Source organism: Protopterus annectens, chromosome 6.part1, assembly GCF_019279795.1.
Source record: "Protopterus annectens isolate FY-2018-M chromosome 6.part1, PAN1.0, whole genome shotgun sequence".
In the NCBI taxonomy this organism is placed as follows: domain Eukaryota; kingdom Metazoa; phylum Chordata; order Ceratodontiformes; family Protopteridae; genus Protopterus; species Protopterus annectens.
Window position 1 is genome coordinate 166,820,080 of NC_056738.1, and position 26,224 is coordinate 166,846,303.

Sequence of the window (26,224 nt, forward strand, 5' to 3'; positions counted from 1 at the left end):
TGTAGCATGGCACATATTGTGAATATTTCAGTACATGTCCATGGATTGCTCTGGGGGGTTCCCCCAGATGTATATAGGCACTGGAACTGTGACTCCAGCAGTCCAAACACACTCTGTGATATTTCAGGTTTGTGCATATGCCTCATTATGACATTCTTCAGTGGGTGTGTGTGCATTTCTGATGGGTGTTATCAGCCACGGCTCCAGTGCATAACCTGCATCCCAAAGTAAATGACCCTGTAGGATATCCCCCCCCCTAGCAAACATCTAGTACAGTTGGGAGGTGTGCCAGATATGTGAGTTGTGGTAACTGCCAGGATTGCTAACACACACATTCAAGATGACTCCCTTGGCATTACACATGACTTGGCTGTTGATAGAGTAGTATCCCTCTCTGTTTATGTAGAGCCTACATCATTCTCTGTGTGGTGCCTTAATTTCTATATGTGTGTAATCTATAGCACACAGTACTTTAGGGTAGTGTGTTACATGGTAGAACTCCTACATATTTCTGGCCCTCTTCGCAGGTATATGAAGAAAATAGATGTGTTCACTGGCATGTTGGAGTACAGCATTCAGAAACTGATGGAGGATCCTGGATGCTGATCCCTGTGACACCCCCAGAACATCCCCTGTTGGTCTCTGAAAGGTACCTCTAGTTAAGATTTTAAGTGCTATGCATACCTTTTTCTCCACTAGGATGGGTTCCCCTTGGTTGACCCTAGCTCTGAGTTGAGGATGACAGAGGTTGCAGAGTTCTAGTAGTATGCCCCTATCAACACTGTAGCACTCTACAATTTCCACATCATGTAGGTTGTGAAAAGTTAAATAGGGCCTGAAAACTCTTCTCTTTCTTGGCCCAGGTGTAGTGGCAGCAGTAGCAGCATATACTTCAGCCTGTTGCACATACAAATTAATGAAATCAGCAGCAGCCCTTAACATTCTTTCTGTGTAGACTCCTTCCCATGTCTGTACTTCAATACATTTTGGAATTAACAGGGAAATCTACATTGTCATTTTATAGCTTGTTGAATAACTCCGCTGTGTGGGATTGGTGGATTAACATGCATTTCAGCTGCTTATGCTGTAATCAGCATGCCACAGTGTTTACCTTGTTTGTGCGGTGGTGCATACCTCTACACAGTGCTTACTAAATTTAAAACTCTGTGCTACCTTATAGGTTTTATTGAATTTGGCTGATTGTTTATATCACTGCTAACGGCATGATCTTATAATGTATATTGGTGTGAGTGGGTCAAAGTATTGTGCTTTAGGGTATGTGAACAGTACTGTGGCAAAACTGTGCTGTTTGGGACTGGGACACTATATTTTCTTTAGAGGAATGGGACAAAGCAATGAGGTCCTCATTATACTTGCAGCTTTTTTATTTTCTTAGCTTCAACGATGATACAACTAAATTAGAATGAAACAACTGACTGTTAACAGAATTTTTGTTGGCAAGGACTATTCTGGATTAACAGTAGACAAGGCAATAAGGGTTAATAATAGGAACATATGTGGTCTTCACTAGAAATAGTAAATTATTTTCTTATAAGTCATGTGAAGAAATAAGTAAATTGCGTTGAGAAAAAAAAGCATGCTGTCTGAAATACTTCAGTATAGCATTCTCATTATTTTTTCATTTTGTGAATTTTTTTAAGAACTTTCTCTGCCAATTAAAAAATAGAAAATAACTGACTGTGTACATTATTTGTTGCTGTAGAGATATGAAAGATATGGAATGCACATTTTTTTCATAATGCCTGTCACCACTCTAATGTCTTGCTGATATCAGTTGTGTATGGTTGCAGCTTCAAAACATAGAGAAATAAAGTATTGATTACAATTCTGGGTAATCTGGGTTTGATCAGTGGTCCGGAGATAGGTAGAACTGCTCTGGCAGAGAGAGGAGAATGATGAGACAATTAATGCATACCTCGATCAAGGGAGAGGAGTGGTACACATGTCTGGGGCACACACTCTGTGTTATGAGCCTTGGTGGGGACCAGAGAACCCAAAAAAGTATTTATTTCAAGGGGCTGAGGACAACAAGGGTTGTGTTTCTCAGTAAAATGGGTGACATTCCTTGCAGTGCCCAACACTATGCCTGACATTTGTCCATCTACAGAGCTATATAGAGGAATAGATGACCAGAAAGAGACAACCCTGAGCCATCATACACATGATGGCAGCACACTTTGAGCCTACTTATTCCTCACATCCTAGGGAAACAAATTGTCCATGAAGCTCTCACCCTTCAGAGAATGAATGGGTAAATAGATTGACCAGGGCAGAGCATCGAGGATTTAGATGGATCCTGTGCAACAACCAAAAAAACAAAATGTTGTCAATTAGCATGAAATGTGTCGTACTTCAAAGCTTATGCATACATGCAGATGTTTGCACCAGACAAGTATTTATCTCATGCACTGATCCTTTGCATTTTGGATTCATAGAAATAAATTGGTCTAGGTTTCAGATATGAAGTAGTTGGTGGTGAATAAGAATAATTGTGGGGTCTTCCTAGCCCATATGATAAGAACTGTGATAAGTTAAACACTTTAGGATACTGTTTAGTTAGTCAACCATATTTATTCCCTTCTTGCCTTTAGGTTAACTGTAATTTTTGATGCTGTTTCTACTACTTCTGTTATGATAATCACCTACTCTGTCCTGAATGAATTTAATGAAACAAATGTAATGTAAATGTAAATTAAAAAATTAGCTGGTTGGGATCAAATGCATTTTTAATAATATATTGTGTGACATTTTAGTATCCTATTAAAATTCTGGGGGAATTCAGTAAAGCTTACATGATAATTTTTACCATGTGTGCATTGCGACACAATGCGTACTCGGGTGCAACAAGTTTTAGATTCAGTAAACTCTGTGTAGCAGTGCACAATCAAACACACCCACACGCAAATATGGAAACTTTCATGGAATGCAAATTTCAGCATAAATAGCTGAAATTTTATGCTAATGAAACAAATCAACACAACTGAGCAATCCAACAACTTATAATGAAACTATGTAGACTCCCTGCTGGACTCAATAAACTCCATGTAGGCTCCATGTAAAGCCTACACGGAGTGTATCTGTGTACATGGCCATGATGTCCTCTCAGCAACACATAATGCATATTAATGATGTGCAGTGCACCTAAGTGAGGTCTCGTGGCACATCCAGATAGTGTTGGCCATGAAAACTAGTAGAACAACATGCATAATGAATCTGTATACAGGACAGCACCAACAGTCTGCCCCCATAACTCCAAACCTCTTAAAGCAAGAAATCTGTACAAATCCACTAAATACAGTGGAGCAAAGGCCGGCAAATAGTGACATCCTGCCCTTATAAACTTATGAATGTGCCAAAATAAATGGGTATGTATTAGCATGCATCCTCTGAAGATTATGAAGTCCTAAATGAAAACATCAGTCATGATTTAGTGCCATCCATCTTGAATGTTACAAAATCACAAATTGTATGAGGAACACCACAAAAATAACAGCCAAAATCCTGGAAAACTGCCAGAACACATTATATCTATATAGTTTGGCTTTCTTCCTAATTTTTTTATGCCATGTTTGCATGATGCACCATGGCGTTTGGCTATGCTTGCCCCATTTTCAAAACGGGACCACCCATGTATCAGACATGACCCAGACATCCAAAAATAGAAACTGAATGCTTTCACTTGCTATTACTCATCCCTGCTGGGCATCATGCAAACCCAGTAAGCAGGGCTGTGCTACGTGGATACCAAAAGTTTAAGAATAAATACTAAAGTATGTGACTATAGGTAAAACATCCTGTGGTGACATGTGTAAAGTGTTGGACTGGAGTGCAGATGGTCCTGATTCTAGTCCTGGGTATGCAACCTTTATTTATAGTGTTGTGACACTGCAGTTTACATAAATAAAGGTGTAACAAAATAACCATGGAATAGCATTGGTTGTAAGTTATTTTTGGATACATTTAAAAAAGTTGTGTGCCATTTACCATTGTGCAAACCAATGCACTTGCTTTACTGTGTTTGTGTGATGGTAAGCGGCATGCGACTTTTTTGAATGTATCAAAATGTAGACAGTGCACACTCTCAGTAAGCGCAATTGGTGGGAAAATGTATTTAAAGGTGAATCAGCAGACATTGTACTTTAGACATTGAGCTCAACCTTGTGCAGCAATGACATGCATTGGAGAGGGTATGCATTTCAGAGTACAGTGGTAGGATGTCCAGGATTCCAAGGACTTTATTGGAATCCTGGTTAAGGATCATGGGCCACGGCTGATGTAGGAGAACTATACCAGCTCACAATTTAAATCTGAGACTTGGGATAGTTTGGCAAGGGCCCTTATTGGTGTGACTGGTATCCTCCATACTTGGGAATAATATCATCACCATTATGATGACCTTTGCCACAGGAAAATGGATACCCTTGATTGCTGGGCAGAAAATACCCCAGAAATATGTATATAAGCTTTACATTTAGAACTTGTAAATATTCAAGCTGAATATGGTAGAAACTGGTATTCATAATTTATTTAATTATTTAATATTTGTTTACCGGGAAAGTCTGACTTGGAACAAAGCCAATTTTCAGTGGAGGACTGGGGAGAAATGTTCCAGATGCATATCTGTGTAACATGGGAGGAAACCAGAGCACCCAGAGGAAACAACACAGATGCAGGGAGGACAGAACCTCTTGCTGTGAGGTTACAACACAACAGCTGCACCACTGCACCATTCAATGCTTTTTTTCTTTTTCCCCTTTTTCCACAGCTGCAGAAGATATAGCCTCAAATGTGAGGTCCCATGTGAGGCAATTGGCCAGGATGTGAGAAGCGTGTGGTAAGTAAGCATGATTACATAAAGTATTGTTATTGCAGCCTTAACAGTGATCGATGGATTCATTGCTATTGCATACAGTTATATGAACTTGGGAATGCATATCTGAACTGTAAAAGCAAGTATCCATGTATTACTCTGTAGCGTAGCTTTCAACTCTACTTATTTCTGCTGTATACCCACATTTAAGAATCACTGTCTTGGTCTGTTCATTGTAGGATTCATGGTTGTCTGGCAAGTAATTTATATTGGAGTCAATAAATAATGAGTATCAAAGTGTATGTTAACACAAATCCTGTGCAACTATCCATGTGTTTAACAGCAATACTTGAAATATGTTCCTAGTTATGGGTGATTGTACACCCATTAATTTATGATATGTCAAGATATCCTACTCTAAAAGGTGGAGAGGTATTGTCTGTAACACAAAGCAACAGTTGCACATTCTCAGATAACAGTGAACACAAATTTATCAATTATAAAAGGAAAGAGTGTTTGCATTATATTGTATTCCAGTTGAGAAGTATGGTATTACAGTAGTGACTTCTTGTGGGCTCTAATACCACACTCCCCAAATTTAATACTTAGCTGATAAAAATACTGTTTTAGCTTGTCAACAGTAAAAAATAAAGTAGTTACATAATCATCATTTTAGCATTTAAAGTGCAGACCTCTAGATCTGTGTCTTGAATGGATTGCTGTCAAGTATAATCACTCTACATGTATTCCAAGTAATAAAGACAATTCTTGGTAGTTGTCATTGTTAGCAGTAGAATGTAACAGAATAGAATTGTATATTATCTGTGCAGTTACTCATGCTCCTCTATTTTTCTCTCACACCACCCCCTTTTCTTCTTTTATTTAGTTTATTTTTATTATTATATTATTTATACAATCAAATTACATATTATTATATTATTTATTACATCTTATATCTTATTTATATTATATATAATTTCATATTTGTTTGTTGTTAAATGCTTTTACATTTTTATGATTTATCATCTTGCTTGCAATTATATTATATGAAACTTTTTTATACTGCTTTATTATTGTTTCTCTAATTTAATTTGTTTTATATTTTATCTAATATTTGGTTGGAATTTTATTGATACTATTACTACAGCACAGCAGGGCAGGTTGGTTCCCAGTGATCTGTCTAAACTTGCTCCACTGGCTGAAGCACCAAGGCCCAGCACTTCTGGGATCCAGCATGGCAGCAATCCCCCTGCTACCCCAACTTACCTGGATCCTCAGGTAGTTCTGCCCCAGGGGCCAGGCCTTTGATCCCCTCTGGGAGCAGAAGCAGATGGGGTGCACACATCACCTGAGCAAAGTTGCCATCTGTGGTGCATAGGATTGTGTACCAGATCATAGGTACATGCCTATGCCAGATGGAGAGCCTGCTTTCCATCTTGGTATGGCAAACCAGCTGTAGGAACAGACATCAGCCACTGCAGCCAGCGGCACAGTGATGGAACAGTGCTGACAGTCCATTGGGTGAGTACTTGAGTTACACTGCTACAGTGCTGACATCCATGGGACCTTGAACCTCCTATCCCCACTCCAACCAAGCTGTTCATCCCCTCTTGTGTCCCTCACCAACCCTTTCTCTTGTCTTGTATGTCTTGTCTGTCTGCAAATGCTTCCTCACCTTCCCAACCTGCCAGCCCCAGACTCGCCTATATCCCTTCCCCAACACTCCACTCTCTCTTCTTAAAAAAAGGGCACCTGTCCCAAAAAAAAATATTTCATCCCATTCACAGATCTCCATTTCACACAAATGTCCATTTGACACACTTATTTTTCTCCAACTGGCTTTACAACACAAGTATGTTGTTGTCACCCCTCTCTCTTGAGATGACAGTCCAAATTCAGCTAATAAACTGCACATGTGCCCATTTGTTACTGATAAAGAAATTAATAGCTATGGTTCTTACCAACACCCTTCCTGCACATTCCTGCCTTCCTTTCATTTTGTTTTTCCCCCTGCTTGCTTTCCATTTCACCACTTTCCTATTTACCCCATTTCTTTTCTTTAAAGAATCATGCGAGATGGTGAACAATGTGCACCATTGCTAAGCAATGGTAAGCAGCAGTAGAAACAGTGACTGTATCATACACACTTGTAAAATTTATGGCGACACTCTATTTGAACTCAGTACCATCTGTCTTCATTAACAATGCATTAACCCATCCAGTCACAGACTCAGTTAATTACCAAATGTATTTTAAATAATCAATACTAATTCTACTATATTCTCAATAAACAGTGTTTGTGCAATACCACACACCAGGCTGATAAAATATTAATTAAACAATAGGAGTATATCTGTCAACTTGGCAGAGCAATATATCTGGACATAGCCATACACAATGGGGGGGGGGGACATCACTAAAGTGACATGTTGTGAATTTTGCTCTTACAAACTTAGAGACATGATAGAATAACAGGTATTTCATTATTATTAATTGATTTACTTAAGTAGCAGGTGTATGCAATAGCACATTATTATGCAATTATCTATACAATGTGTAAAATCCCCCTGATCCTCAACTGACTCTGTAGTACTATTTGTTAAATGCATTTATGGTATTTTGTTTTGGTTAAAATACAGGTGTATCTATAAGTTCAAATATTTGTATGTGTATATCAAGATTATAAATTGTGATATTTATGAATATGTGTTACCAGCTGTGTATGCACTAAATGCAATAGTGATGAAATGCTGGTGCTAGATGGTACTGGTATCCAATGTAAGTTAATAAGCTCCTTTTTACCATTGATGTGTCAAAGTTGTGTATCATGCACCATCACTCAATGATTCTTTAAAAAAAAGAAAATAAAAAGGGTAAATAGGAAATTAGTGAAATTGGGAGCAAGCAGGGGTAAAACAAAGTGAAAGGAAGGCAGGAATGTGCAGGAAGGGTGTAGATAAGAACCACAGCTATCCATTTCTTCAAAAATAACAACTGAGCACATGAATAGGTTTGTTCTCTGAATTTAGACTATCACCGAGCAGAATTGCCATCTGTGGTGCATAGGATTGTGCACCAGATCATGGGTACATGCCTATGCCAGATGGAGAGCCTGCTTTCCATCCTGGTATGGCAAACCAACTGTAGGAGCAGACACCAGCCACTGCAGCCAGCAGCACAGTGCTGGGACAGTGCTGACAGTCCATTGGGTGAGTACTTGAGTCACACTGTTACAGTGCTGACATCCATGGGACCTTGAACATTCCATCCCCGCCCCAACCAAGCTGTTCATCCACGCTTGTGTCCCTCACCAACCCTGTCTCTTGTATGTCTTGTATGTCTGCAAATGCTTCCTCACCTTCCCAGATTACCTGCCCCAGACTTGCCTATATCCCTTCTGCCAACACTCCACTCTCTCTTCTTAAAAAAAAAGGGCACATGTGCCAAAAAAATATTTCATCCCATGCATAGCTCTCCATTTCACACAAATGTCCATTTGACACACTTAATTTGCTCAAATTGGCTTAACAACACAACTATGTTGTTGTCACCCCTCTCTCTTGAGATGACAGTCCAAATTCAGCTAATAAACTGCACATGTGCCCATTTGTTACTGATAAAGAAATGAATAGCTATGGTTCTTACCTACACCCTTCCTGCACATTCCTGCCTTCCTTTTATTTTGTTTTTCCCCCTGCTTGTTTTCCATTTCATCACTTTCCTATTTCCCCCATTTCTTTTCTTTAAAGAATCATGCGAGATGGTGTGCAATGTGCACCATTGCTAAGCAATGGTAAGCAGCAGTAGAAACAGCGAATGTTTCATACACACTTATAAAATTTATGGCGACACTCTAAACTAATTTGAACCCAGTACCATCTGTCTTTATTAACAATGCATTAACCCATCCAGTCACAGACTCAGTTAATTACCAAATGTATTTTAAATAATCAATACTAATTCTAATATATTCTCAATAAATGGTGTTTGCGCAATCCCACACACCAGGCTGATAAAATATTAATTAAACAATAGGAGCATATCTGTCAACTTGGTAAAGCAATATATCTGGACATAGCCATACACAATGGGGGGGGGGGGCATCGCTAAAGTTACATGTTGTGAATTTTGCCCTTACAAAGTTAGAGACATGATAGAATAACAGGTATTTCATTATTATTAATTGATTTACTTAAGTAGCAGGTGTATGCAACAGCACTTTTTTATGCAATTATCTATACAATGTGTAAAATACTCCTGCTACTCAACTGACTCTGTAGTACTATCTGTTAAATGCATTAATGGCATTTTGTTTTGGTTCAAATACAGGTGTATCTATCATTTCAAATATTTGTATGTGTATATCAAGATTATAAATTGTGATATTTATGAATATGTGTCACCAGCTGTGTGTGCACTAAACGCAATAGTTATGAAATGCTGGTGCTAGATGGTACTGGTATCCAATGTAAGTTAATAAGCTCCTTTTTATCATTAAACCAGGAACAGAATATGGAATTTAGTGCCAAAAAAGACCAAAAATACCAAAAGCAAAGCACTAAAAGCAAATAAGGCTGCAGTGCTTAGTACTTTGCTTTTGGTATTTTTGGTCCTTTTTATCATTGTTGTGTCAAAGCTGTGTATCATGCACCATCACTCAATGATTCTTTAAAAAAAAGAAAAGAAAAAGAGTAAATAGGAAATTGGTGAAATGAGGAGCAAGCAGGGGTAAAACAAAGTGTATGCAACAGCACTTTATTATGCAATTATCTATACAATGTGTGAAATACCCCTGCTACTCAACTGACTCTGTAGTACTATCTGTTAAATGCATTAATGGCATTTTGTTTTGGTTCAAATACAGGTGTATCTATCATTTCAAATATTTGTATGTGTATATCAAGATTATAAATTGTGATATTTATGAATATGTGTCACCAGCTGTGTGTGCACTAAACGCAATAGTTATGAAATGCTGGTGCTAGATGGTACTGGTATCCAATGTAAGTTAATAAGCTCCTTTTTATCATTAAACCAGGAACAGAATATGGAATTTAGTGCCAGAAAAGACCAAAAATACCAAAAGCAAAGCACTAAAAGGAAATAAGGCTGCAGTGCTTAGTGCTTTGCTTTTGGTATTTTTGGTCCTTTTTATCATTGTTGTGTCAAAGCTGTGTATCATGCACCATCACTCAATGATTCTTTAAAAAAAAGAAAAGAAAAAGAGTAAATAGGAAATTGGTGAAATGAGGAGCAAGCAGGGGTAAAACAAAGTGAAAGGAAGACAGGAATGTGCAGGAAGGGTGTAGATAAGAACCACAGCTAACCATTTCTTCAAAAATAACAACTGAGCACATGTATAGGTTTGTTATCTGAATATAGACTATCACCTCCAGAAAAAGGGGTATCAACAACATAACTATGCTGTGATGCCAATTGGACCAAATTAAGTGTGTCAAATCAAAATGAGTGTGAAATGGAGAGCTATGTATGGGATGATGTTTTTTGGGAGGTAGGCACCCTTTCTTTTTTTCTAAGGAGAGAATGGGATATTGGAGAAGCGACATAGGCAATTCTGATGCATGCAAGTTGAGAAGGTGAGGAAACATTTCCAGACAGACAAGTCATACAAGACAAGAAACAGGGTCAGTGAAGGACACAAGAGGAGGGTAAACACCTTGATGGGGGTAGGATTATTGTGAATCTATGGATTTCATGTTTGGTGACAGAGAGAATTGAGTCCTCACCCACTGTAGTGTCATCATTGTGATTTCGTTACACTGATGCCTGCAGTGTCTGACATCTCTGTGTCCTTGTGTTATTCAGGATGACAATGGATAGCAGTGTCTCCACTTTGTGTAGGTGTGCACCAATTGTGTGGTGCACAATCCTATGCACCAGACCTGGCAGTTCAGCTCAGGTGACAAAATCACCTCCTCTGTCTCTGTTCTGAGAATGAACCACAGGCCTATACTCAGGGGCAGAACTACCTGAGGGTCCAGGTAGGGCAGGGACAGCAAGCAGGGGTTGCCACCAGGCTGCATCCCAGAAGTGCTTGGCTTTGGTGCCATAGCCAGTGGATGGAGTGTAGGCAGACCACGAGGAACTGGCCTACCCTGCCATGCTGTAGAAATAACATAAATACAATTAAAATGACACAATGAAATAAAACATAACACAAAATAATGGACAGAAGAATATTAAATAAAATGTAACATATAATAAATTAATATAAAAATAATAAATAATGCAATTACAAACACAATGAAAATAATATGAAATGAAAATGTATTTAACAGAAAAACAGTAGAAAATTATACATAATAAAACATAATAAAATAATAATTATACATAATAAAACATAATAAAAATAATTATGATAATGGAAAATATGATTATATGCAAAATATAATAATAACAATGAAAATAATAAAACAATAATAAATTAAAAAAACAAACAAAGCTAATGAGTGGGGTGAGAGAAAAAAATAGCATTAGTAACTGCACAGATAATATGCAAAACCTTCTACAAATAATTTACTAAATTCTATTGCATTTTACTTTCAACAATACCAAAGGCTAATATATACCTTTATTACATTGAATACTACCCTGTTGCTAACACAGACACACTATAGTTCAGATCATATCACATCCAACAGTCATTCATGCGGGTGTATATTGCACATATGCATGTTCCACGTACAATGATTGCATTTGACAGCAGGCCATATGAGCCACGGCTACACAGGTCTGCACTTTTAGTGCTATCATTATGAATACGTAACACTACACTACACTAATTTTATTGATGATAACCTAAAACAGTATTCTAAAGAGCTGATTTTGAATATGGGGAATGTGGTATTTGAACCTGCAAGCAGTGTTAATTGTACTACTCTACCTTTCCTTTATTATACAGCATAATGCAAGCCCTCTTTCCTTTTACACTTTATAGATAAAGGGTCAGTGTTATTATCATAATCTGCAGCATGCTCTTGATGTCCCTGGTTTATAGGTCATACTTTACATTGCAATATTTATGTCAACTTAAAGTACTGTATACTTTGGACATGTAGTTTCTAAATTACCGCCCCTGTCTACTCTGTAATACTTTACTGTTGTTCTAACAAACATACTAATGCAGGCATGCTTTTGCTTTAGAATGGGCAAATGCATACTCAGTGTGATACAAATGCTTTCCACAATAAGCTGTATTTACTCCTAGTGCTAAAATAAGAGCACTATTTGGAAGCATACCTACCACTTGCATCTCGCATCCTTCTCATTCGTTCCTCATAGGTCTGCACATTCAGTGATCATTATGCATTAGCTGTGTGAAAAGCAGAACACAACAGAATACCATTAAGAACACCAATAATGAACATATGCAGCTGCTGCCTCCTACAAGCAGTGCATGTAAGTGATACCTACACATCTGTGGAGTGCCATCATTCCTGCATCCCTTGATCCGATGGTCGAGAGTATCCCTCTTCCTCATCCTGAGTTCTTGATACTAATTCCTACACTGTTCTCCAGTTTGGGGGATACTGGTAACATTGGACAGATCCTGGGCCATACTATTCCATGTATCTGATTTGTAATCTGATCCATGATAGTGCTCCTGCAACAGCCTGGGACTATAATCATTCACCAGGAGTCCAACAAATACTTTGGACTCCTATACACCCCACCTTTGAGATTGAAATCTCAGAACCTCTCTTTGAACACCAGCCATGCTAAAGGATAAAAATAAGTTATAATAGGCACCATATACAATGTATTACACACACTACTAGACTATGTAACTACACAGAAATGCAGATGAAAACCAATGTATAATGACTGTTCCCACCAATTCCAGTTATGACAGATACTGAGAATGCAGATTGTTGGACTTTGCAACATTTGAAAATGGTGCGCAGTGCTTAGCATCATGCAAACACATTGCCAGTGTTTGTATGATGGGAAATAATAAAGTGAACTTTATTAATACAGATATTATCGTATCTTTACACAACTGATATCACTGTGTCAACTATCAGGAAAATACTTAGGAAATAAGAAATACTAGGTCAGCTGCTATAACTCATGATGACTATAATGTGAAGTGGGACACCATTGAAACAAGACAGATGTCTACTGTATTGAACCCTGAACCTTGCCCATGGTAGTCCTAGAGTGACAGCTGTTGCCAGTCGAAGAATTAAAGAATACATATGTATGTTTAATTACAATGCTATACAATGCAAGGACATATTAATAAAATACAAATTGCAATCCTCATATCAGAACCCAGGACCATGTGAACTTCAGGCCAACAGTTAACATCTGCAGCCACAGGGGAGGTTACATGAAAATGTAATACATTTTAATATTGATCCTGAGGTTCTCACTGTTACACACAGTGTAATGGTGCTTAAAGGGTTTGCACTATGCAGACTGATATTAAGAAAACACATCTGAGGTCTATTTTTGGATATCTGAGTCCCATCTGCTACCTGGGTGGTCTACGTCTACAGTTTGTGCACTGCCGCTCTGCATGCAAACCAGCTGCGGAGAGCTAACACCATCTATGCTGCATGCAGGAATGCACAGCAACATGCAACCATGGCTCCAAATATTAGAATAAAAGCAAGTGATAATAGACAGCATATAAAATCAATGTATCACACACACTACTAGACTATGTAACTACATTGAAAATATCTCTACATAGTTCTACAGTCTGATTCGCCATCCGATGCACATACCAAATGCAGGATCGGTGACTTAACCCTGTGACTCAAACATACATCTTTGCTGCAAGCAGTAACATGAATCCAGCACCATACCTCTCAACATCTTAGAGCAAGGAATCTGACCAAAGGCACAAATAGTGGGGGAACAAAGGCATAAAAATAGGGACACTCTTTAAATATTGCTCTTACATACATAGGAAGTGGATAGAATAAGAGGTTATGCATTAGCATGATCTTTCTGAATGATATGAAGTCTGAAACTCAAATGTGTGCCATTACTTCCTGACTTCAGTCCTCAATGATTTGCCAGTGATTTTACAGAAAACCACAATTGTATGAGAAACAAACCAAACATATGAGTCCAACATCTAGACATTCTGTGAAAATCTGTACAGGTGTAAGGGATGTTCAGCACACAAATTGAAAGCAATGTACAGTCGTAATAAAATATTGCATGTTACCTGTACATCTAGTAAAATGTTTCACTTTTGCAATACTGCTATTTGTGATTACACACCCCGCTATGATGCTTACTTGCACATATACAGCACTAGTTTATATGTCTGGGTTTCTTGGTCATTCATCAGTTGTCTGTCCAGTAGTCTGGGACATACAGTGTGTACACCATTCAATATCATTATATTTACAATGTCAAAGGATATTAACTGGGAATAATATGATATGTAGCTACCAACTAAGGAAAAACAGGTTGGATGTCACAAGCAAGCATTCACTGTTCTTTTGTGGGTGGGGGAGCAAAGATGATTGTCTGATATGGCACTAACAAGACTTTGTTGGTCTGATTACCCTACACATCTGGCATTCTGCGTGTTGTATGATTTAGTTATGGTTGATAACCGTTATCTCTAATGCACCCCTAATGGAGATGTATAGGGATCTTGGAGGATGGTTTCAGCCTCCTAGGTGTTCAGTCAGTGTGCTATGGCTTGTCTCATAGCCAATGCAAGGACTTACTGAGCATGGTTATGTCTGCTTACAACCACACCTGCTGCTGGTTCATCCTATTAGTCATCACTGGCTTGTGGCTGTTGTGACCTTGGCATTATCAGGATGTGTTCCCTGTCCCCTTGATGATCCTTCAGCAGCTGTTTCCACTATGTTAATTTGTGTAGCATAGTACATACTATGAGCATTGAGGGACATGTCGATAGATTATAATGGTGCCTCAGCCAGAGATATGTAGATGCTGGCACTGTGAGTGTAGTAGCTGAAAAATATGTTATATGGCATTACTGGTTGGACTTTGTGTCTCATTATGGTGTTCTTCTGTGTGTGTGTGTGTGTGTGTGTGTGTGTGTGTGTGTGTGTGTGTGTGTGTGTGTGTGTGTGTGTGTGTGTGTATCTCTGATGGGTTTCCTCAGCCACGACTCCAGTGCATAGCATGCATCCACATCTAAGTAAGCCTTGGAGATATCCACAATAGCACACATCTGGTGCAGTTGGGGGATGTGACACATATGCAAGTCCTACTAACTGCAAGGTTGCCAGCACACATATTCCACATGATTTACATTACATTACATATGACTTGTCAGTTGTGCGAGTGGTAGACCTTGCAGTTAATGTAGACCCTTCTCTGTTCCACAGGTGTTGCTCTCTTGTATACATGGCTGCAATGTATGGCACACACTACTGGAGAGTGGTGCAATACAAGTTACAATTGCAGCATACTTGTGATCCTCCCCTCAGAATTTATGTTAAAATATATGTACTTTCTGCCATGTTGTAACATAGCATACAGGAATGCTCAGAAGATACTGGATTATGATGCCTATGAAACACCAAGCATGTCCCATGGTAGTCAGTTAACAGTACCTGTGGCTAACATACTAACTTCAACACATACCTTATATACAAATTGGATAGGTTCCATGCATTTGGCTCTATATGTGACTCAAGGCTGCCTGAGGTCCCACAGTTTCTCTACTGTGTTGTTGGCCTGCAAAGTCTTCACCCTCTCAGTCTATGGCTATTGGCAGCAGCAGCAGCATCACCTTCAGCCTGTAGCACACACAATAGCTGCTGCTAACAATCTGTGACTGCTTGCATTGTATCTGTACTCCACTTTCTTCGCTGCAAACATAAGAAAGGGCATGGAGTCTACATTGATGCCTTATACCTTGTTGAGTAGCTCCATGGGATTGGTTGATTAGCATGCAATGCAGCAGTGCATGCTGCAATTAGCATCTCTGAACCACAGACTAGGTCAGATGCAATCAATTAGTAATGTACACCATTATAAAAAGGCAAATGTGTAGCTAGGCAAACCAATGTGGATGAGAGTTATATCAGAATTAACTCAGTTACACATTTAAAATGGAAAAGTATATTTCGACAGAGAAGTATTGTACTCCTTTGGGTATGTATCCATTTTGGTAACTAAAAAATGCATATGTTGGAATGTACTTAGGAATGATGTGAAGTAAATCAGTAAGCATCTGTTAGAACTGTACACATGAAATGGCCTTGTTTACCAGCCATTTGAGAGGTACAGAGGATGTAGAGTAGGCCAGATGTCTAGTGCTGTGTTATAACTATGCACACGTGTTTCATGGATAGGACCTTTGAGAGCACTTTTGAATTTACACTATTGTTTGGTTAGCACATTTGCCCCTTAGCCTTTTCTTTTGGGGGGGCAGATGATTCCCTGCAATAACACAGATAAGAATGGACTGTTGTTTCGGGTGTATGGGCATAAGTGAGTATCTGTTATGGCACAAACAAGAATATGTTCCTCATGCTACTCTCCTTGTTTTGCAGCCCCCATGTTATTTGTTGACCACTGTTGAATCTTTAAATTGTAATCAAGTGGTGAATACTGACATCCTTCCTGTACTGCCTTATCGGGTCTATATTACAAGATCGACGGTTGAAAACATCGAACACCATATGGCCGAAACCATATGGTCGATGCCTTCAAACATTGAACTTATAAAAACAAAAAAAAAGAAAAAAGTACCCTAATAGGTTTAAGCAGGGGGGCAAGCCCCCCTACACCCCCCACACCCCCGCTACTTAAATATACCAACTCCGAGACCACACTACATTGCAGTAAATGGAAATCTCCCCTTATGGAGACTTCCGTTTACACTTTCGATGTTCTTCGCTTTCGCTATTCTCGTGTTGACAATATCAGCTTCGATATTGTCGGCTTTCAAGACTATAATATAGACCCGACTTATCTGTACATGGTTGATTTCTACTTATGTGATCCTTATATGTGTTATTATTTTGTCTTTAAGTAAATAATATGTCCTCTCAGCAGGGGCCCCCATTTCCTAAGGCAGAGAATAACCTCATCATTGAAGCATTAAGGCAACATCATGCTGTCCTGATGTCTATGGGGTTGACCAATATGTCTCGACGTGTGGCCCTATGGGACAAATTGGTCCAAAATGTCAAAGCAACTGGGCAACAAAATTTCAGCTATGAGCAGGTGCAGCACAGAGCCATGGACATGATTCATGCTGCAAGGAGGCGTACTGCTGAAGTGGTACATAATCTTCAGGTCACAGGTGGAGGGCCTGCAGCAGAACAACCCCTCACTGCCACCAAGGAATTTCTGGTGAATATTGCCACTCATTAAAGCTCCCAGTAGTCTGTCAGCCAGTATGTTCTGGATGGGGGTGCCACTCCTGCACCTCAAGAAGAGCTTCCAGGTAGGCTTTATTAGATCATCAGTAGAATATTGTTGCATTCATTCTCTACTAGTGTATAGAGTTTTAATGTCTGTCAAGTTCCTTTTTTGGTGGGTGTATTTAAGATAGCTGCAGTTTCCAGGTCAATTTGAGGTTGTCAGCTACATTCTTGTTAATGTTGCAGTTACTGTAGATACAGATTATTGAAAGTATTACCCCCTGTTATACTGTTAAATGTGGTACTGTTGCCATGACCTCTCCCTTTACTTTTTATAGGGCCATCAGGAATCCACAGATCTAGGGCTCCTACAGTTGGTAAGCAGAATACATTTATGTCAGTAATGTAGAAATATTCCAACATAGATAAAGTGTCATCTCAGGCCTGCTGTATGGATGCTGTACTGTCTGCATACTTTTCCACTGTACAGATATTTGCAGCATGTCCATATGGGTGACTCATACCTCTGGCGCATATTTAAGATCATAGTGATTGAGTTTCAAACTATCGACAGGCCATTACAAATTGCAGACATAAAATAATGACAGATCTCACATTAAAAATGCATACTACTCATAAATGTCATGCTGAGGCAATACCTGCTATTCTATCACATTTCTAGGTTTGTAAGGGCAATATTTACACAATGATACCTATTCTTGGGCCTTTGTCCACCCATTATTCATGGCTTTCACATTCCTTGCCCTACGAGGTTAAGAGGTATGATTGTCTAATAGTGACAGCAGTGTAATTTGCTTAACATATATTGCAGCATAGTAGTGCAGGTATTGATGTATTTCTGTTTTCCTTCCTTTTATCACAAGTGAACATGGAAGTGATTCTGTGTCCCCTACACCACCTGATGTCAGTCACTCATCAGACTCTGATGATGATGGTGGCCAAAGTGAAGCACAGCTGGGAGTTGCAGAGGCTGGTTCTGACAAAGAGGTTGACATCCAGCAACCCCCTTCATTATCACCAGACACAGCCAGTATGCCTATGCATACCCAGTCCACTGATGGTATAGATATTGGACAGTTGGAGGGCAAGGACATTGACCAGGGAAGTGTGGTTACTACTGCAGCTTCAGTGACTGTCAACACTGACAATAACCAAACTGTTGGTGGGGTGCCACACAGTGGGATTGATAGGGGTGCTCAGGGGAAGCCTGCTATCCCTCCCCAACCTGTTGCAGGTGTCTCATCACGTGTCACTTGACATATGTTTAGGGCCATCATGGAGGCATAGGCACATTCAGAAAGGAACAACAGGAAAATGTTCAGGGTTATAGATGCAGCACAGTCTGACATCTGTGACTGCCTCCACTGTGTCGTTGATTCCCTGGACTGGTTGAATGACACATTGGAACTGGATGTGTCTGTGAGAGAGTACAGTGTATCTGTCATGAAATGCACATTGTCTGTGATAGAACGTTTGTTGGAGGGGGGCATCTGTCTTGTGGACGTAGCTCAGCAATTACATCTACTGAGAGACAAAGTGGATGTTCCAAATCATGATCCCAAAGTGGCAGTACCCCCACTGCTCCAACATGGAGTGTGGTGTCCACACCCAGCCATAGCATGCCATGGTGTCATGGTCTGGGTTTTCTCATGAACAGAGCATATCCAGCAGACATTGGCCAACTTCAGGTAGTAGCACAGCATCTGACCTTGGGTGTGGAGGTGCCAGTGCAACTCCTGGCAGAGCCAGTTCTCGTGTTCTGAGGTGGAGATGATGAACTGTCAGCTCTACCATGCATGGCTGACAGAGTTACAGCATACAAACTCATAGGGCTAGCACTGAGCTTGGCTGTGTTCATGCAGACACTCACACACCAATATCACATTGAGGGCACATACAGACGCACGCAACATTTAAATGGTTCATCTTGCCTGCTTCCCTTGCATACTCACAGACACACTCGTCAGCTTTTTGGCAGCCTAGGCCTCCCGTACCCCCACATTGTACCCTGTGGAAGTGATCATAATTGTGCCACATTCCTATCATCTATCTTTTGGATTCAGGGATACTAAAGCTATGTGTCTGATGCACAGGGTGACTATCTGTTTTAATATGATGTTATTACCTCCATTTGTGCTGCTGAACTGATAACTGTACATGACATTTAGACTGTACGTCGCCATTTAGAAAGTTGCTAACATGATAATTTTATCTACTTTATAGTGGATGCATTTGTAAGAGTTGTAAATCTGGACAATTAAATGTATCTCATTAATACATCAAATTTTCTCTTTAAGGATTGTTTAGTAAAAACATATGGGTGTACATACAAACTCAACCCATTAGATTCAGAGCTCAGGACTGTATGTCAGAAATGAAGACAAATCTCATCAGGATGTTATAAATTGCCATAGGTTCTGTGGTTCATATGATGTAACTAGGGTATTGACCTGATGGTGTTTAGAAGCATAGCCATTACATCACAATATAATATTAACAGTCAGATACGATGCATGGCCAAGTTTTGTCTAGCAAGGACCACTCATGGCTAGGAATGTAGCAGCAGTGATCCCAGCAGATAATGTTTCCACAGCAAATCATCCAGCCTGTCCTTCAACAGGGTAATAGAGGTGATCTGCTTGACATGGATTTGCAGCCTACTGCAGAGGAGACAACCTTTGAGAGATATAGCTGTCATTCCAGCATGTCCTATGTATGTCATAGAGTACAGTGAGGTCCTGGAACAGCTAATTCGAATACCACATTAATTATGCATGTGCAGCATTTTCATCCCATTTTGGCAACAGATAGCACTGTAAGGCATACATAATCTGCCTCAAAGCTATCTATATGATAATGTACACAGTGACAAATATATCAGTATGCCCACAGAAGACACATGTTGGAGACCCTCTGATGTTTTATTACTCAGAGTTCAGGTGTCTGGCAAAATACAATTCAAAGGGTGGATTATAATCATTAATCTTGCTGATTTTATTTATTTATTTTACTTTTGTTAACTGGGAAAGTCCGACTGGATACAGGTCTATTTTCAGTGGATGCCCGGGGCTCCAAATGTACATAAGTTTAAATACAGTAAAATTATTACAGTGAATTATCACAAAACTGAAATTTGTTTAATGATATATACACACAGGTACATGTTTTTCTCACATACACACAGGAAGGGTTGGAAGTTATTAGCTGAAAAAGAAATAGAGATTTAATCTTAAAAAAAGAGGGAAAAAATACATGAAGGTAGTTAACATACATGGTATTATCTTAACTTTAAATATTTTCAGTAGGTGAGAGATATACAAAATTCTAAATAGAGGATCAGTGTTTTATTCTTGTAATGAGGTTCTCATTTATAGATTATGTTTGAGTAGGATTAGGGATGAGTATAGGGGATTGGTAACATATATTGTTATTGATATAATGCCATTGCTAATCAGATGTGAGATGTAGAATGTCTACCTTCCCACAGTAGACCCAGGTTGCAGTTGACGTGTTCCAAGGTCTATCAATACAGAAGTGGGAATAATATATTCATGGTTATTTTATAATAAGCAGGAACATGTATTATTACCGCAGGGTACGCTGATGCACTTCTATGCAGTTCATGTAACACCCATGGCTTTGTCAGCAGTCATTAGTGCCACAGACCCTCTGTTTTGTTTAGGATGTCTGAGACATATATGTCAAACTTGAGGGGCCACAGCACTGACACTTATGTTACCGCACAGGTCACATGTCTGCTGCTTGATGTGAAGTCTTGCATGCACTGTGATTGAATGTTGTTGGTCTGTGATCCCATTTGCCAACCAACTGGCAACATATGATTCAATATTCAACTTGGTTAGTTCCTACAGACAACAAATGTTGGATTGCGTTGAAGGCCTTGTTCAACTTACGATAGGATGTGTGCACATCTTTGACTTTGTGTATGTCTCTGGTCACAGTCTTGAATCCCACCAGGACTTGCAGCCACAAGATGCCCTTGAGAACACCTAACTGGAACACATCTAGTGTTTGGAGGTCACCAATTTCCTTGTGTCTGAGATGCATGAAAACTGTATCCATTGCCTTACGGCAGAGGTTGCATAATGTTATGGTTCTATAATTAATCTTGTATTTTACCAATCATCTATTGTAAGCTTGCAAAATGGTCACTGTATTCCATTCAATGTGGACAACAGCAGTATTCACACTGTGGTTGAATATGGTACCTAGAGGAGTATCTCACTCTTGAAACACATGAAGAACATAGGCGGGAATGCCATCTGGTCCCATGGGGACTGTGCTCCTAGTTTTTGAGAGGGCAGTGATCATTTTTCATTGTAGATACCACAGCTTGGAGGTGATGTTGCACACATGGTTTCTAGTAGGTTTTGTGGTGGCGGTGGGGGGGCACTTTTCAGCCAAACATGTTTGCTATAAGGTTTGGAAGTTGCTCCGGGTCAGTGTTTGTGCTACCATGCACAACTGGATCCAAATACATCTGAGTTATATATATCAGTTTGCAGATGTACATGAAGAAAGCCTTATGGTTATCCCTGGATATGTTGTTGTGTAAATTATTATCATAGTTGCTCTGTGAGGGTTTTTTAAGGTGTCTTGTTTTCATGTTTATGCTGAGTATAGTAGCCTATAGTCCTGGATTCTCAGTGTTTATTTCTAAATAGCAGCTTCTTTTGGTTACTGCATAATTTAGTAATGACAGACATCCACTGACATGGTTTGTATTTTCCAGAGGATCTTTGAGCCTGTCAGGTGCAGCTGTGTGTATCCATTTTTGTAGATTTGTAGACAGGGTATCGGAGTAACTTACTATAGCTCTCATGTCTTTTGTGAAAACTATCTTGGAAGTAGTTTAGACCATCCCTTATGAAGGTGTATTTACCTTGGATGATGTTTGTGAACCTGACTCCCCCTTGGGGAGTCCAGTACCTGTCTACTTTGAAGCATACTGCCTTATGATTAAATTAACAGTGCAGGCACTACACATGTGCTATTACATTGTTCACTCTTTTAGTTGAGGTACAGGTCTGGAATATGCGATAACCTTGTAGGGAGGTACACTATTTCTTCCATGGCATTTCAGTTCACAAACTCCAGTAATATTGTGCAAGTGAGTTTTGTCTCCTATAATTATCCCGAACAATGGATGAATACTTTCATTCTACCACCCTGGGCTGTTTTGTTCTACTTTAATTGTTTCATGTAGTAATATAGCGGCTGTGTGGCCTTTCATGTTTATGGACTGTGATCTATTAATGGTGATAACATGAAGGGGTTTCCTATCCACAGTATGTTAGACATAGAATAACTCCATATAGTTATCCTCTCTGAACAGTGTTGAGGCATAATAATCTTCAATGTAAATAGATATGATAACTCCTGTTGTTCACACAATTTCCATTTGCTGTCTGGTTGTTTGGAAGGCATGTTAGCCTTGCAAGGCAAAAGTACTTACTGCAGCCTTGAACCAGGTTTCTGTGACTGCACAGACATCAAAATCTTCACTGCGAAGAGTGTGGTTTAAGATGTGAACTCCTAGGATTTAGCAGCATGTCTCTTACTTTGTTGGCATTGTACATTTTAACATTGGTTATTCGGCTTTTCTGACCTTGTCTAATAAAGGGATTATGTCTGGCAAAGCAGCATGCTCTAACCACCATGTCATACCACAATAACAGGTACTGTATAACCTTAGAATGACACCAGAAACTTAGGCAAGTTCAGAGACTTTGTTGTTCTATATATGGTCATATCATCGTAGCCGAGGGTATAATACTGCTCAAACATAGGGACATACCTGTCTTAGACCCATATTTAAATAGCTCAATCATGTGTGTGTTCAAATATTTCCTATAGGCAAGTCTCAAGTTGTGCATACCAAGATGAAGTATGCTGGAATAAGAGTGGGGCTTGTTGTTGAGAGACTTGATTGTATGTGTGCTGTGATAACTATGTCTGCCACACAGCTGACACTAAACTTATCCTTGTTTAAGCTGGTGAGTGGGGCATCTGTACATCTCACTATGTAGTTAACTATTATGAAAGCCTTTGTGACACATTCCCAGTGCCTTAAGCACATCTATGGTGAGACAGTTGTGATGATATTTCTTATGCGTATTGGCTGGTTGTAGCCTGATTGTGTTTAGGATGTATCTGCTGTTTATGTTGGTTTATGGGGAGTGCTTCTGCATATGATGGTTGTGTTGCATGGATATTATGAGTAGGAGTCAAAGTGTGTGAATGGACAACCTGTTTATTGTTACTCTTCAGGAATCGAGAGCAATGTTTTCATATTCCGACTATAGGTGGATATTTTGAAATTTGTACTTCAGTGATGTAGGAGATATAGGCTGTTTAGTGTGTATGATGCATTATCTCCACTGAGTCACAAAACCCATGTCAACTATGCTAGCAGGGAAAATGTAGGGGAAATGATAGGTGATAATGGGAGGTTTAAACCTGGTATCTGCATAGAGAATGCAAAAAAGAGGGGTATATATGATTTCACTGCTATTTTCAGGTGACTAATCTATGAGGTGAACATTATGATGCCCTTCATAAGGTGGATAATTACCTCTGTTATTAATATATAATTGGAAAATTGCCGCTTGTTATGCAACAGAGGTTTTGAAAGTTAGATCTGCTCTGTTACATAGCATCAGCCATTTTTATTTGAAAGCAAGTGTATTGATGTTTCTGCATGTATGAGGTCAAAGCGTTACAACCTCTGCATCCAATCCAGAGCAGGTAATACAAAGATACACTGTTAAAGCCCAAAGTGAGTCCAGACACACTAACCTTCAAATAGAGACTCCTACTGTACACTCCTGCCACAAGTGTACAGATGGGGTTTCTCCAAATACAGATGACATGTTCTTTCTATTCTTTTGGATAGTACCATTAGGACTTGCCACAGCAGATAATCTGCTTCCATTTCTACCTGTTCTTCGCATCATGCTCTGTCACATCAACCACCTGCATGTCCTCTGTCACCACATCCATAAAACTTATCTTAGGCCTTCCTATTTTTCTCTACCTGGCACTCCATCCTTAGCATCCTTATCCTAATAGATCAAGCATCACTCCTCAGTACGTGTATAAACCAACACAACCCCACCACTCTGTCTTTGTCTCCAAACTGTACAACTCCTTAACATCCTCAGCACACACAATCCAAATTGTAATATCTTGGATTCTGCCAACACCTGTTATGGCTCCTGTTTTTTGTCAGTGGCACACTCTGCAACCCATATGACATAGCTGGTCACACTACCATTTTGTAGACCTATCCTTTCAGTTTTATTGGTACCTATCTGTCACAACTCACTGCTGACACTCTTCCCCACCCACTCCACACTGCATGCTCTCTCTTCTTCACTTGTCTTCCACACTCACCATTACTATGAACTGGTGATGTAAAGTATTTCACATCATATGCCTTCCTTAACTGTACTGCCTTCATCCTAACCATTCCTCTATCCGTCCTCTCATTCATGCACATATATTCTGTCTAAGTCTAGCTGACCTTCATCGTGCTCCTCTGTAGAGTATATCTCCACCTCCCCAAGGTCTAGTAAACCTGTATCCTACTCTCAACACAGTATCATCCACAAAAATCATAGTTCACGGGAACTCCTATGTGATGTAATGTATCAACCTATCCATCATTATTGCAAATATGATTTTTGTGCATATAACAGGAATTTCATTGTTGTCTATCTTATATAGGATGAGGTGACATCTACCCATCTGTCAGGCCTGTGTGTGACCATGGCCTCTTGTGGCATACACATATCCAATAATCTGATATTGATGATGACATCAGCAGTGTCTGTTGAAGACAAGAGAACAATGTCCCTTAGACTGCTGTGAAATGCTCTGTATAACATCCACCAGCAGCTCATACACATGCACAGTTGACTGTATATAATCCCTACCTATCTAAGGTTACATACTACAGATCAGGTCACTTAACACAAGCACCACAGAACAAGTATAACTTTACAGGACTGCAGGTCATCTTATGTTAGCAGGTCACATAGGAGACAAGAGTTTGGAGGACTGCCTTAACTGGATATTTGTGCAGGCACAAAAACAGTGCAAAACCATGTATTTCAGAAGTCAATGTGGGATACACACTTGCACCATTCTTTACAGAGACACACTTACCGAGTTGGCAGTAGGGAGGATAGAACCCCTAGTTGTCTAGGTTTACATACTACACATTAGAGTACTTAACACACCGCTACAGCACAAGTCTGATTTTAACACAACTGCAGATGATCTTATGGTAGATGACATCAGCAGGCCATGTGGAAGACAAGAGTCTGGAGGACTGCCTTGAATGGATGTTTCTGCAAGCACCAAAACAGTGCAACACCATGCCATTTGAGAACTCAGTGTGGGATACACACTTATACCATTCCTTATGGAGACACACACACACATGTGCACACACACACATGCCTGGGCACGCACACACACACACACACACACACACACACACACACACACACACACACACACACACACACACACACACACACACAGTTGATTGTAGTGAAGCTATAACCCCTACCTATATAGGTTTGTATTACCAGAGATCAGAGTACTTAACACATACACCATAGTTCAAGTCTGAATTATATAGGACTGCAGGGGAACTTATACTAGATGATATAACCAAGCCATGTGTTCAACAACAGCTTGGAAGATCTGCACAGTCACATTGCTTCATAGTGTCATCTGAGGTTAGTAGCCTAACAGACAAATACTGTTTAGTTGCCTAGTGGTGTAACAACAATACCCTTATTGAGCCTATTTCTCTGTTTGCATTTGGATGAGCAAGCCTGTGAGCACCATCAATTGGCATTGTCCATGAGGGAGAGCACAACATCATATATTGCAACTTGTGCAGAGGTTGATACGTGTTGAAAATTCAAGGTGATCCAGGGTTGTTGTGCTTGTTGGTGTTGTTGCTGGTCGGGAAACAAAGGGATGGCTTGTCAATATA